Genomic DNA, 17,212 nt, shown 5'->3' with positions numbered 1-17,212 from the left:
TAAAGGATTATTTTATATCAATGTCATATATATATATATATATATATATATATATATATATATATATATATACATGTATTCATATGTGTAAGTATACATGTGTATGTACTTTGTGTATATGTGTAAGTAAATGTGAAATTGTTAATAATAATATATAACATAAGCATAAGTAATAGTTGGTTTTATTTAAAAATAAAAAAATTTTCCTGAATGGTGTCTTTCGGTCGGTCGGTCGGTTGGTCGGACTTTGTTTTAATACAATAAAGGATTTTAATATAATAAAGGATAATAAAGGATTATTTTATATCAATGTCATATGTATATATATATATATATATATATATATATATATATATATATACATGTATTCATATGTGTAAGTATACATGTGTATGTACTTTGTGTAAATGTGTAAGTAAATGTGAAATTGTTAATAATAATATATAACATAAGCATAAGTAATAGTTGGTTTTATTTAAAAATAAAAAAATTTTCCTGAATGGTGTCGGTCGGTCGGTCGGTCGGTTGGTCGGACTTTGTTTTAATATAATAAAGGATTTTAATATAATAAAGTATAATAAAGGATTATTTTATATCAATGTCATATGTATATATATATATATATATACATGTATTCATATGTGTAAGTATACATGTGTATGTACTTTGTGTATATGTGTAAGTAAATGTGAAATTGTTAATAATAATATAAAACATAAGCATAAGTAATAGTTGGTTTTATTTAAATGTAAAAAAATTTTCCTGAATGGTGTCGGTCGGTCGGTCGGTTGGTCGGACTTTGTTTTAATATAATAAAGGATTTTAATATTATAAAGGATAATAAAGGATTATTTTATATCAATGTCATATGTATATATATATATATATATATATGACACTGATATAAAATAATCCTTTATTATCCTTTATTATATTAAAATCCTTTATTATATTAAAACAAAGTCGGACCAACCGACCGACCGACCGACACCATTCAGGAAAATTTTTTTATTTTTAAATAAAACCAACTATTACTTATGCTTATGTTATGTATTATTATTAACAATTTCACATTTACTTACAGATATACACAAAGTAGATACACATGTATACTTACACATATGAATACATGTATATATATATATATATATACATATGACATTGATATACAATAATCCTTTATTATCCTTTATTATTTTAAAATCCTTTATTATATTAAAACAAAGTCCGACCAACCGACCGACCGACCGACCGACACCATTCAGGAAAATTTTTTTATTTTTAAATAAAACCAACTATTACTTATGCTTATGTTATATATTATTATTAACAATTTCACATTTACTTACACATATACACAAAGTACATACACATGTATACTTACACATATGAATACATGTATATATATATATATATATATGTATATACATATGACATTGATATAAAATAATCCTTTATTATCCTTTATTATATTAAAATCCTTTATTATATTAAAACAAAGTCGGACCAACCGACCGACACCATTCAGGAAAATTTTTTTATTTTTAAATAAAACCAACTATTACTTATGCTTATGTTATATATTATTATTAACAATTTTACATTTACTTACACATATACACAAAGTAGATACACATGTATACTTACACATATGAATACATGTATATATATATATATATATATACATATGACATTGATATAAAATAATCCTTTATTATCCTTTATTATATTAAAATCCTTTATTATATTAAAACAAAGTCCGACCAACCGACCGACACCATTCAGGAAAATTTTTTTATTTTTAAATAAAACCAACTATTACTTATGCTTATGTTATATATTATTATTAACAATTTCACATTTACTTACACATATACACAAAGTAAATACACATGTATACTCACACATATTAATACATGTATATATATATATATATATATATATATATATATATATATATATATATATATATATATATATATATATATATATATGACATTGATATAAAATAATCCTTTATTATATTAAAATCCTTTATTATATTAAAACAAAGTCCGACCAACCGACCGACCGACCGACCGACACCATTCAGGAAAATTTTTTTATTTTTAAATAAAACGAACTATTACTTATGCTTATGTTATATATTATTATTAACAATTTCACATTTACTTACACATATACACAAAGTACATACACATGTATACTTACACATATGAATACATGTATATATATATATATATATACATATGACATTGATATAAAATAATCCTTTATTATCCTTTATTATATTAAAATCCTTTATTATATTACAACAAAGTCCGACCAACCGACCGACCGACCGACCGAGACCATTCAGGAAAATTTTTTTATTTTTAAATAAAACGAACTATTACTTATGCTTATGTTATATATTATTATTAACAATTTCACATTTACTTACACATATACACAAAGTAGATACACATGTATACTTACACATATGAATACATGTATATATATATATATATATATATATATATATATATACATATGACATTGATATAAAATAATCCTTTATTATCCTTTATTATATTAAAATCCTTTATTATATTAAAACAAAGTCCGACCAACCGACCGACCGACCGACCGACCGACACCATTCAGGAAAATTTTTTTATTTTTAAATAAAACCAACTATTACTTATGCTTATGTTATATATTATTATTAACAATTTCACATTTACTTACACATATACACAAAGTACATACACATGTATACTTACACATATGAATACATGTATATATATATATATATACATATGACATTGATATAAAATAATCCTTTATTATCCTTTATTATATTAAAATCCTTTATTATATTACAACAAAGTCCGACCAACCGACCGACCGACCGACTGACACCATTCAGGAAAATTTTTTTATTTTTAAATAAAACGAACTATTACTTAAGCTTATGTTATATATTATTATTAACAATTTCACATTTACTTACACATATACACAAAGTACATACACATGTATACTCTCACATATGAATACATGTATATATATATATGTATATATATACATATGACATTGATATAAAATAATCCTTTATTATCCTTTATTATATTAAAATCCTTTATTATATTACAACAAAGTCCGACCAACCGACCGACCGACCGACCAACCGACACCATTCAAGAAAATTTTTTTATTTTTAAATAAAACGAACTATTACTTATGCTTATGTTATATATTATTATTAACAATTTCACATTTACTTACACATATACACAAAGTAGATACACATGTATACTTACACATATGAATACATGTATATATATATATATATATATACATATGACATTGATATAAAATAATCCTTTATTATCCTTTATTATATTAAAATCCTTTATTATATTAAAACAAAGTCCGACCAACCGACCGACACCATTCAGGAAAATTTTTTTATTTTTAAATAAAACCAACTATTACTTATGCTTATGTTATATATTATTATTAACAATTTCACATTTACTTACACATATACACAAAGTACATACACATGTATACTTACACATATGAATACATGTATATATATATATATATATATACATATGATTTTGAACTTTGCATTTCATGTTAGGGGTTTTTTCATTTCAAATGATTTTAATTTTATTATATTAGATTTTTATGATAACTTTCTTTTTTTTAATTAAAAATATTTTAAACATTTTTGGTACTCTTGAAATTGATCCTTAAATAAATATACATAAGAAACCACTTTGATGTCTTCTATTATTGCGTATATAGGTTAGGTAATGGAGAATAAAATATAAATAATATTACGTAAATAATATAAATAATTTATCATATATCATTTCATTATTTGTTCTAATAACGTTGTTTACTAATTATTAATTGTTTTATTTTTTAAAAAGACGCAACCGATGTTATACAGCGCTGCCTTTTATGTTATTTTTTTAGTGCGTTACATGGTTCCTATGCAGCCAATATTATTCATCGTATCCTATATCTTTTAGAAAATTTTTATTAATTTTTTATCAGACTCAGCCGTTATTATACAGCGCAGTTTTTTATTATACTTATTACAGAATTATTTATTGTGAGTGTGCAGCCGACACTATGCAGCACAGCAGATAATGATTAAGAAGTTTTAATAGTTCTTAAAAAGGCGCAGCCGATATTATTCAGCGCTGTCTTTCATAATATTTAATTCAGTAATTTTTATAAGTATGCAGCTAGCATTTTACAGCTCATGAGAATTGTTTACAAACTTTTATAATTGTTTAATACTTTTTAATTAGGCGCAGCTGATATTATTCAGCGCTGTCTTTTACAATATTTAATTCAGTAATTTTTATAATAAATGTGCAGCTGGTATTTTATAGCCCGTGAGATTTTTTTACCACATTTAATAATTGTTAAATAATTATTAATTTGGCGCAGCCGATATTGTTCAGCGCTGCCTTTTATGATAGTAATTTTTGTAAATTCATTACATTTTTACAGTGGACATGATACAGTATGTTAGATTATTTATAACATTTCATCATGAAGACAGTTAAGTATACGAATCTAAAATTTCTTTAAATACAATATTTCTTATATATATGTCATTTGCCCTCTTATGTTTTTTATCATTGTTTAAATGACGCATTTAAATATACATTATCTGGTTGGTAATATTGGATATATATATATTGAAAATTAGATTTGTTGAATTATTTTCACATTTTGATTCAAAATATTAATATTCTTCAGTAGATCTTTTAAATTTAGAAATCGTGTATTAAAAAAAAATTATTCCTTTAAATTTAAGAATTTATTTTTTTTTACCAAAAATAAACCAGAAATAAAATACTTAAAGTATCAATAAATTGATTAAAAAACCTTGATATTTCGACGCGTAAGATCCTCCAAATTTAATATTAGAAAAAAATAACATGTCATAAAAAAGAAATTTTAAATTATGATTGAATTGTAATAAATATATTAAAAACCTTACTTGAAATAATAGAAAATATCCAATTCGTAATTTTTGTTTCACAAAGTTTTCTAGTCTTATTGATCATAAATCTGAATGAAGAGTGAGCTCACATAAACCAATCATTCCTCATTTCATATTCAAACTTTTTTTGAATTAGGCAAAAAAAAATCAAAATATTGCACACAATATATTCCAGATATTATATGCTTATTAAAAGTTGACCTTGAATTTCATCTACAAAATCATAAAATTATTTTTAAGGAAGAACCACACACGCTATTAACGTTCAGCCATAGATGACTTTTAACACTCATCATTTGTTAACTAATTGTTAAATTGGACTATAACTTCTTGGAAAAACTTTTTTAGACTATAATGAACAACTTTCTCACTGGAACATTTTTGTTGCTCAAAATATGCGCGACTTCCTTGCATAGTGAAAATTACAGTTCACGAATTTTGCATTGTCTCAATAAAAAATAAATAACTTTGTGATTTATTGTTTAAAATGACAATTTTATTTTTTAGTCACTCGTAGGATATAATTACGCGTATTTTCGTTTTTGTTAAGTTAAGAAATTCGTAAAACTGACTGAGTAATCGCGAGTTAAACTGAAAAACACCATTAAAATGTCATTTAAAAAAAACAGTTATTCCTTTATAGTTCGAAAACAATAATAGATGGTAAATTATTTATTAAGACAAAAAGATGTGAAATAAAGTGCTCTTCTATGATTCAGCCGCTCAATTATAAGAAGAAGTCAGAGTATATTTTCCACATCAATTGAAAATATCAGCATTTAGACATAGGGGTCGTTTATTAATTACGTAAGGATGATTTTGGCTATTTTGACCCCCCCCTCCCCCCACGTAAGATTTTTTACATGCATTAGCGCCATTTTTTCTATTGAATGTAAGAATTGCTGGACCCCCCCTCCCCCTAAGAGCCTTACGTAATTAATGGGTGTTTTCGGCATTCACTCAGAGTTAACTCTAGAGTTAGCAGTGGTGCTCAAATGTAAATTTTGATTTTCAGTTCGTCTGTTGGTTGTGAACGTTGTTGATTGGCAATTTGGCATAGATGATTTATTTTGATTGGCGCAGGGTTTGCAATTGTAACAATATGTGAAACGGGCCTTTTATTCTAGTAATGTAATGTTAAAATAAAATTTTTTGTTTCTAGATTTCATAAAAGTCCCCAAAAATTTATTACTAGATGACCCAGAGTTAACTCTGTTTTCTTGTGAGAGTAAATAAAAAGGGTCAGTCCTAACCTTTAATGGCCGACAAAATTTGTGAACGGATTGTTTGTTTGAAAAGTGTAAATTGAAACATAATAATTTATTTTTTATTAAAAATTATTTTAACTTTTTATTTATAAAAAGCAACTTTAATTAAAATAAATAATCTAGTTTCTTAAACAATTCAGATTAATTAAAGTTAGGGAAATAATGAAAAATTTGAAAATTATAAACTTTAAAAAAATAACACGTTTATGGGTAGCAAAAATATGTTCCATTTTTAAATGAAAAACAAAAAATACGTATAAATTAAAAAAAAAGTAAGCAAACAAGGACAACTATCTTCAAACTCAGGGTGATGAAAATAGAAAATCAATTATTTTATTTGGGTAAATAAATTTTCAAAGATAATATCAATGAGCACCACTATTAACTCTAGAGTTAACTCTGAGTGAATGCCGAAAACACCCAAGGAGGATCTTTAATTCTGAAATAACCCCAAAAGTTCATTCTCCTGACATCTACTGGATTTATTTTACAAACAACACATTTTCCTCGTTGCGTGTTCACTTCTCATCACCTTTATGTTCTCAGCACTAAAATCCGACTCCCTTTTGTTTTCAGAGAAAAAAAATCGGAGAATTGGATAGTTACCATACCCAACGAATCTTTAGACAGTTCTTGGGAAAAATATTTTCTAAAAAATCTTGTTTCTATATTATTGGCTTGAAATTTGTTACTTTGGGGTTTTTGGGGTCGCTGATTACGAATCTGAAGTCGGATTTTAAAAATTTAAAATGGCAGATCAAGTATGGCAGAAAAAATTAAAAATTCATTGTATTCGCTTGAAATTTGTTACTCGGGGGTTTTGGGGGTCGCTGCTTGCGAATCTGAAGGGGGATTTTAAAAATTGAAAATGGCGGATCCAATAAGGCGGACGAATTTTACAAAAAATGATCTAATTTGCTTGAAACTCGTTACTCGGGGGATTTCGGGGTCGCTGATTACGAATGTGAAATCGGATTTTAAAAATTCAAAATGGCAGATCCAATATGTCAGAAAAAATTAAAAATTCATTGTATTCGCTTGAAATTTGTTACTCGGGGGTTTTGGGGGTCGCTGCTTGCGAATATGAAGTCAAATTTTCAAAACTCAAAATGGCGGATCCAATATGGCGGACGTATTTTATTAGAAATTGTCGGAATACCTTGAAAATTGTAACTCAAGGGTTTTTGTGGTCACTTATACAAAATCTATTGTCAGTTTTAATTATTCAAAATGTGCGATCCAAAATGGCCTACATTTTTGAAAGAATTTCAATAAAAATTCGTTTCTCTGAGGTTTTCAAACCAGTTAAGGCAGGCCATATTGGATCCGCTATTTTGAATTTTTAAAATCCGATTTCACATTCGTAATCAGCGACCCCGAAATCCCCCGACTAACGAGTTTCAAGCAAATTAGATCATTTTTTGTAAAATTTGTTCGCCATATTTGAACCAACATTTTGAATTTTTAAAATCCGACTTCAGATTCGTAATCAGCGACCCCGAAAACCCCCGAGTAACAAATTTCAAGCCAATAAGATAGAAACAAGATTTTTTAGAAAATATTTTTCCCAAGAACTGTCTAAAGATTCGTTGGGTATAACGTCTATTGGCGTAACTGAAACTGTTAATTTTAAAATGTCATAACTTTTTTTTAAAAAATCGTACAATAATTTTGAAAAATCGGTTTTAAAGCCGCTACATTATGAGCCTCAGACTCGACTCTCTCCTCCTTCTGTGGTGGCCGCTCACGCTGAGCAAGAAGCGGCGAACAACGACGGTTCTCTGGTGGGGGATCCTTCCGCTCCACCAACCGCTGATTGGGTTTTTGGACCGTGATTCCATCTCACTACTTTAGAAACTCCGCATGGACGCGTGAGCAACGTGGACAGGTGCCTAATGTTTCTCCTTTTCTCCCACAATTTTTACAGAATGTAGTATATTCTTTTGGGCAATCAAATTAAAACAGGATTGTTGGGATCCATCCCTGGATCCGTTAAAATTGGGTCCAAACCTTTGTCTTCACTGTGGGCTTCACCACTCTGCTCACATAGTTTTCTGACTTATGTGGATGGCGACCCCGGTATTCAATTTGGAATTCCTGCCGAAATCGACGACGCTCCACACTCCTCTTCGGTGTCTGCTCCACCGAAGCCACCCTTCGCTCATGGGAAGACATCGTTAAACCTCTCTCCCAGCATTCCTCACTCTCACTGGGAAAACGTTCCAAATTGACCAAGTCACGCCTCTGACGAGGTACAACACTTTGACTCGTGGACGCTTGGAAACCTCTACTGGAAACACCTCTACCAAAATTTCTTCACTTGCACTTTCGACCTCTCCGACTAACGCAGCCTCCTCTCTTGTCACTGCACAACCGGGCCTCTGATTCATCAACATCGTCGGTTATTTTAGCCGCTACCTCCAGCTACACGGGAACAATGCATCGCTCCTGGTAAACTTTCGGGAACAAGATTTCCATCCTGTCCAGCCGCTGTTTACCCGCTGGAGGTTAAAACTCCGGCAACGATTTCCTCGTCACGAGGTGCTGGCCGTCCCATCCACGACGAGAACTACAACCACCTCTCCACATCTTTCTCTCTGGCGATGATTTAGCCGATAAACTGATTCGGCGCTTTGACATCCAATCTGAAACTAGAAATATATTAAGAACCACTCTTTACCATTAATTGACTATATTAACGAGGAGGTATATATTGTTTTAAATCCGAGACATGCACTTTGGCCATTTGCCGCTTATTTTCCGATTTGAATTCATATACCGAGGGAGACAATTGTTTAATTATTTCGAACGGACCTTCGAACTTCGGAGCCAACTTGGCTGAGAACCGCTGATTCGCGTTCGATAATTTATGCGTTTGCCAAAGTACTCGATCGTCTATACTAAATGTCGCCTCGCGTTTGTTCGGATTATAGTACTTTGCCTGTTTTTTCCTTTTCTCGTCTATAAAACGAGCCACCAAATCCCGTAATGCGTCCAATCTCCGCATTCTGTCAGACCAAACTTCAGTATCAATCCGCTGCACTAATAGTTTCTCCTCAACCTTCCGTCGTAAACTCTTTAACCGGGTTAGGTTGCCTATAAAAATTGAGAAACGCCGGTAATACCTTTGTAGTCGCTTGGACTGCCGTGTTGACTGCATGACGAAACTCGTGAACATGCTTGTCCCAATCACGGTGGTCAGACCCTAAAAAGGTAGCAATCATTGTTTTCAGCGTACGATTGCTCCGTTCCACGGGGTTGGCCTGAGGGTAATATGGTGGTGTAGTTAAATGACGCACCCCATACTCTTCGAGTGTTGATTTTCCATGCAAGCTGCCGCCACTACACGGAGAAAATCTGAAAGCACTGAGTATTTTTTCTCACAGCACTGGCTACTGCGTAAACCAAAAAATTAAATTCCAGAGTTCTGAAAGTTCTCCACACAGCACTGAATGCTCTGCAGAAAATAATCACAACTTTTTTTGACAGTAATCAGAGTTTTGTTTTATATTAGTTGACAACAGATTATTCAGAGCTACGAATGTAGCAATAAATTTTTTGCTCGAAGTCGTGAGTGCTGTTCTCACAGCTCTGAGTACTGTGTAGAATTATTTTTTAGAATTTAGAAAACAAAGGAACGTTTAACGTCAATTAAGAGGAAGATAGCCATGGTTATTTTTTCTTGTCAATTATTAATTTTAATTGGCATTATTATAACCAGTTAATGAATAACAGAAATAAAGAAATGAAGAATTTAAAAAGTCTTTTTAAAAACTATCGGTTTTAAATTTTTTTTTAGTTATATAGCAAATGAAGTTATTATATTATAATGAAATAATAAATAATTATTTTTAAAATAAATTACTATAGGTAAATTTTAAATATTTATTTGTATTTCACAAGTTTTGAGATTTTAAGATTTCTTAGCTAATATCAAATTACAACCTAATCTAAATTTATAGATAATTATGATTAAAAAATAATAAGTTTCAACATTATTATTTTAAATATTTATCTCTTGAAGTAAAAAAAATATAAATAATCTTAGTCAAATAATCTGTTTTTCATAAAAATATTAGAAAACATCTAAAATTGATTAAAATTGTCTTGAACGCTTGTTAAAAAATTGTTGTCTATTTTTTATTAAAGGTTTAATGTTCTTTCATTTCTTTAATCCTAAAAAATAATTCTACACAGTACTCAGAGCTGTGAGAACAGTAGTCACAACTTTGAGCAAAGAATTTATTGCTACATTCGTAGTTCTGAATAATCTGTTGTCAACTAATATGAAACAAAACTCTGATTACTGTCAAAAAAAGTTGTGATTATTTTCTGCAGAGCATTCAGTGCTGTGTGGAGAACTATCAGAACTCTGGAATTTAATTTTTTGGTTTACACAGTAGCCAGTGCTGTGAGAAAAAATACTCAGTGATTTCAGATTTTCTCCGTGTACGGTCCATGGTCGTTCCACGATCCTCTGACCCATAAGACCTTGAGGTCCTTCTTGTGAAACTTTGAACCCTTGATACTCGGGACATTCTCTGACAAACGTTTGAACACCATGTCACACTCCAGGCCAATAATATTTATTAGCTACACGCTGATACGTGTTTTTAATGCACAAGTGTCCAGCGGAAATTTCAGAATGTTCATTTTTCAGCACTTCTGCCCTACACTCAAGTGCAACCACTAATTTCCACCCAACTTCATCGCCAGTTATCGCAAGCAATAATAAATCATTCCGATGGCGATATAACCTCTTGTTTTCCACCAACCAAACAGGAAACCTCTTCGGAAATTTCAATAACATTTCTTTCCGCATCAAGTACCACGGATCTGTGATTATCTTGAAGGCCGCAATCTCGACCTCTTCATTCTCGAACATGAGAAACAATGTGTTTGGTACATGGTGATTCGCACCCTTAGGATGTACGATGTCGAAATCCCACTGCTGCATCTTCAATGCCCAGCTTGCCAGACATCTTAAGGGATCCTTCAGATTTCTCAGCTACTTCAACGCGCTGTGATCCGTTATGGCCTTGAATTTAAAACCCTCCACATAAGACCTAAATTTCCGAATTGACACTATAGGGCCAAACGTTTCCTTTCGGTAATGTTATAATTCCGTTCCGCCGATATTAATGCTCTACTGGCGTAATCGTTCGTCACGATGATGATATCATCCAGGTACCCAAAAACCACTGGTTCAAATTCTGGACCAAATGCTCGTTCGTCAGTCCAAAGGGAATTCTCTTGAATTAGAATAACCCTAAGCCTGAAATTGAAATATTTGTCATATTTTTTAATTCTAAAGTTAAAATTTGATTAATTGGACTCAAAAACATAGCTAAAAAAGGTTTAGTAAAATATAGCAGAAATTAAATTTAAAAAATTTGATTTTTGGAATTTTTCTTTACAATTTTAAATCTATCAGTTATATTCTCAATTTTAAGGTAAAAATGCGATTAATTAACTTCAAAAAACTTCTAAAAAAAAGTCTAGTAAAAATAGGCGAAAAAATAAAAAATTTTAAAATTTCGATTTTTACAAAAAGTGCCATAACTTCTGTTCAGGTTAATATTTTTTAATGGGGTATGGCTAAGACTTTAAGTTAGTCTAATACCTAAAAGACTGCCAAGTTTCACTTAAATCGGTCTAGCCGTTTATACGTGATTGGCGAACAAAATATTGTGCAGACAGACAGAATTTTTTTAATGCTATTTTTAGAATCCTTATGACTTGAAACGAAGAATTATACATGAATTTTTAAGTTCTAAGCAATGTACAGACAAAAGTCTAATTTTATTAATATAGATTTTGTCCTAGTCCCAGTAAGACTTGGTGTCCCACTAACACCGTGACAGTCCGTCCTACTGTCCCTCACTAAAGTCGTTTGGATTTCTTGTCCGCCACGCAGACGTTTCACTGTGTGAACACTCACCCTTTTTTATTCACAACTTTCTCATGAGCCCTAAGTGAGTTCCCCTTACTCGCCAGGGACTTTTTATGTATGTATGTTTTAGGTATGACTCACAGCCATTTCACTGTGTGAACTTACCCTTCTTTCTTCGTTGAGCCTTGAGTGAGTCCTCTGCTTGTTAAATATATACCTCGCAGACTTCACTTTAGGTGAACACTCACCACTCCTCTCTTCGACTCTCCGTTACTGTTGATTCTTGAGTGAGTCCTCGCCACTCTTGTCAGAGTACACCTTCTCTTGCACTCTAAAAAGAAACCTCTTCACTCGTGGTAACTGAGACTAGGGTTGGAAGAGGGTTTGTCTGTCTCCCCTAGTTCGTTTCCCCACAAAGCACGCAGTGGGGCGCAATTAGGGCAATTTTTAAACACAGTGCCTTTAGTCTTTTTCTTTGGTGTGGACTCACCTTGAGCACGTCGTCCCCACTCCTTATATTCTGTGGCATCTAACACTCGCCTCATCTCCTGTACTATTTTTGCCATCCCCTCCATTGTTTCGTCGAAACTCTTTTCACGTTAATTTGACTGATTTTTCCCAGTTTTAGGACTAGCACCTGGCCCTTTTTGAGTTAAATCATTGATAGGTGGAGCCTCTGTATTGTCCACTTCTGGATTGCGACCACTTCCATTGTTGCCAGTCTGGGCACCCATATTCCACCAATCTAGCGCCGTGTTTTGCTGTGGGTGAAAAAGGTTTGTGCTCCAGTCCCCAATTCGAAACACAGACAATTACACAATCTCAATTCGCCAATACACATAACTTGGCGATGCTCAGAAAAAAACTCTCCAACCTGGCGCTGCTTCAGATAGAAAGAAATATCCAACATGGGAATTACTCTATATATATATATACTCTATATATATACTCTTTTCTAATCGTCGGACTCCATACTTATTGTTGAATTAAAAAATTTTTTTAATCTGGACACAAAAATGGTGCCACAAAATTGAAATTGAAATAGCAACTGTCTAGAAAAAGATTTTTCACGAATTATACCATCATATATACGCCACAAATAATAAATTCACGCTTGGAAATCCAATTTCCTGATGTATATTTCGATAATACACAACAGCCACACAAATACAAAAATCCAACAAATATAACCTCGTAAAACAAAAATGATATATCCCTCCAATAAATAGCACTATCACAAATATATATTTTTTCATTTTTTCGCCAATACACATAACTTGGCGATGCTCAGAAAAAAACTCTCCAGCCTGGCGCTGCTTCAGATAGAAAGAAATATCCGACATGGGAATTACTCTATATATATATATATATATATATATATATATATATATATATATATATACTGTTTTCTAATTTAGTAAAAGATACAATAACAATTGAGGGGCCGCAATCCAGAAGGGGTTATAGATGTCCAAGACGTGGCAGAGTTGGCCCCTACAATAAATTTAATGTAGAAATCGCAAATTTTAACCAACTAAAATTAATTTTTTTTAAATTAAAGGTAAAGTAATCGACTACATATTAATTATCTTAAATTTAAAAAAAAAAATTTGTTGCTTAAATATTTATTTAACAAAATAAAAAATAATTTTCATGAACTTTTAGAGAGTGATATTTTCCATAATCAGATAAAATTTTATTTTAAAAGTTCATAAATCACTTAAGCAACAAATAAAATAAACTTTTTTTGTAATATTATAGTAAAAAAACAATAATATATTTGTTATAAACAAATAAGTTAATAAATTTTTAACAGTTGATAAATCTGTCTGAAATTAATTACTTGGGGAATTTCGAGGTCGCTGATTATGAATATGACATTAGTTTTTCAAAATTCAAAATAGCTATCGAAAATGGCGGACTATTTTTTTAAATTTGTTTTAATTCGCTTGAAACTTGTTACTCTGGGGTTTTTGAAGTCGTTGATTACGAATATGATGTTCGTTTTTCAATATTCAAAATGGCGGGTCCAAAATGGCGACCAAAATTTTAGTAAATTAGTCGGATTCGCATCAAATTTGGTACTTGGGGGTTCTCAGGGTCGCTGATTACGAATATTATATAAATTTTTTAAAATTCAAAATGGCGGGTCCAAAATCCTATCTCAGGCGATAGCCAATGTTTATTGAACCTAAATGACTTTGGGTTTTGTATTTTTGATTATTCTTTTATCAATAATTATCAACACGTATTTTTTCCATGATACTTTAATGGTGTGAAAGTAAATTCATAAATTTGTTCTAATAACTAAAGAAATTATTTTTCTACAGTTTATGTATGTTATATTAAGCTCAAAAAATTTAGATCAGTTTATTCCATAGAGATAAAAAAATTATAGGAAATAGCTTCATTTTGATACGTGAGGTGGTATAACCCTTCAATGTAAAACATACACTGAAAAAATTTTGGTGCAACAGTTGCCCCAAACGAAAAATTTTAATATTCAATTAACTTCACACTTAATATTTACCATGAGATTTTATATGAGTGAATCTAACTGAATAAAGAAATTTTTCGTTTGAGATAGCTGCTGTACCAAAATTTTTTCAATGTAGATGCTAAAGAGATTAACAACAAAATCTCAATTATTTTTTTTGGTTAAAAATATGTAATTACAAAGGACTTTTATGATTTTGGATATTTTTTACTAAATAAATAATAAAAGCTGATGCACACAGTAATATGTAAACAAATAGATAACATCCCTGTTGATAATTCCTATGTGAGAACACATATGGGATCCCATCCAGGATCTCTTGTGAGTTCTTATGTGGGTTCCCATACAGGTTCACACATAAGATCCTGTATGAAAAGGTTCCTGGGATGAACTTGCGTGAGATCAAGTGCACGATCTTATGTCTCTGTAAAAGCAATAACACAGGATCCCATGAGGTTTCCTGTGTAGGTTCCTATATGAACAACACGATAAATAGGAACACACATGGGATCTTATCCGAGATCTTGTATGAGTTCTTACATAGGTTCTCACATATAAGAAGATTAATAGCATATATATAAAAGCATTATATAAAATCTTATTAAGCTGCTATTAATCTTCTTATATGTGAGAACCTATGTAAGAACTCATACAAGATGTCGGATAAGATCCCATGTGTGTTCCTATTTATCGTGTTGTTCATATAGGAACCTACACAGGAAACCTCATGGGATCCTGTGTTATTGCTTTTACAGAGACATAAGATCGTGCGCTTGATCTCACGCAAGTTCATCCCAGGAACCTTTTCATACAGGATCTTATGTGTGAACCTGTATGGGAACCCACATAAGAACTCACAAGAGATCCTGGATGGGATCCCATATATGTTCTCACATAGGAATTTTCAACAGGGATTGATGCTGTTTAGGTTAAATGAAACAATGGCTATCGCTGGAGATAGGATTTTGGACCCGCCATTTTGAATTTTAAAAAATTTATATAATATTCGTAATCAGCGACCCTGAGAACCCCCAAGTACCAAATTTGATGCGAATCCGACTAATGTAATAAAATTTTGGTCTCCATTTTGGACCCGCCATTTTGAATATTGAAAAACGAACATCATATTCGTAATCAACGACTTCAAAAACCCCAGAGTAACAAGTTTCAAGCGAATTTATGCAACATTAAAAAAAAGTCCGTTATTTTGGATCCGCCGTTTTAATTTTGAAAAACTAATGTCGTATTCGTAATCAGCGACCTCAAAAACCCCCCAAGTAATTAATTTCTGGCAGATTTATCGACTTTTAAAAATTTATTAACTTATTTATTTATAACAAATACATTAATGTTTTTTTTACTGAAATATTACAAAAAAAGTTCATTTTATTTGTTGCTTAAGTGATTTATAAACTTTTAAGATGAAATTTTATCTGTTTATGAAAAATATCACTCCCTAAAAGTTCATGAAAATTTTTTTTATTTTGTGAATTAAATATTTAAACAAAAAAATATTTTTTTCCAAATTTAAGATTATTAATATGTAGTCAATTATTTTACCTTTAAATAAAAAAAAATAAATTTAAATTGGTTGAAATTTCCGATCTCTACATTGCATTTATTCTAGGGACCAACTCTGCGACGTCTTGGACATCTATAACCCCTTATGGAGTACGGCCCCTTAATTTTAACTCGTAAGTCGCTAGGCTAATTATGTCCGCTCACGAGGGCTCGAGAAATTGGAGTGCTGGAGATCCACACTGCCGGTCCTATCCGCCGCCCTCCGTGACCATTTCGCATAGGATACATATTCCTGACTGCCAGATAGAAAAAGTAACGAACTGTGTATCGATTCAACAACTACTAATATCGATTCTAACGAATGCCTCGTTACATTAGATTAATTTTTTATTAATTAATTAATTTCAAATAGAAAGGTTTACTTGCCACACAATGTGTTTGAATACAAATCCTACTAACCCTGTGTAAAATTTGCGATGTTGCCAAGATTTATGTCACATTTTTAAAAAAATAATTAAACAGAATTTATATTATTTGCGAACAGAGAAAAGCTTATTAATTCTTACTGTCTAATATATCTTAATTGATAAAACTACAATATGTAAGATTTTTTAAAAGCTTATGACAAAGGATTTTGATTTATTTGAAAATAAGTGAAAATAAATTTTCCAAGGCCGATTACATACTTTCCAGAATGTATTTCCAAAATTTCATCAAAATCAAAACATTAATACCAAAGTTATGGCTGTTTTAATCCACTAATTTTCAAAGAAGAGTATATACACTTGAAACTTTAAAGGCTATTATCTCGGAATCGTGATTTTTGAGAACTACGGTTCCGGTGACTGAGATTTTTTTAAAACCGCTAAACCGTTAGGGCTGAAATTTTCAGGGATTCTTTATACATACAATAGCTAGTGCGTGAACGAAGGAATTTAAATTTGAACAAAAATTAATATTTTTTTGGTGAAAAAACTAAATTTTAAAGCCCTAAAATCACGATTTTTGAGGAAAAG

This window comes from Leptopilina boulardi, unplaced genomic scaffold, assembly GCF_019393585.1.
Source record: "Leptopilina boulardi isolate dan_hultmark-lab unplaced genomic scaffold, ZJU_Lbou_2.1 LbouV2_90, whole genome shotgun sequence".
NCBI classification, from domain to species: Eukaryota; Metazoa; Arthropoda; class Insecta; order Hymenoptera; family Figitidae; genus Leptopilina; species Leptopilina boulardi.
This window is presented reverse-complemented; position numbering follows the sequence as displayed.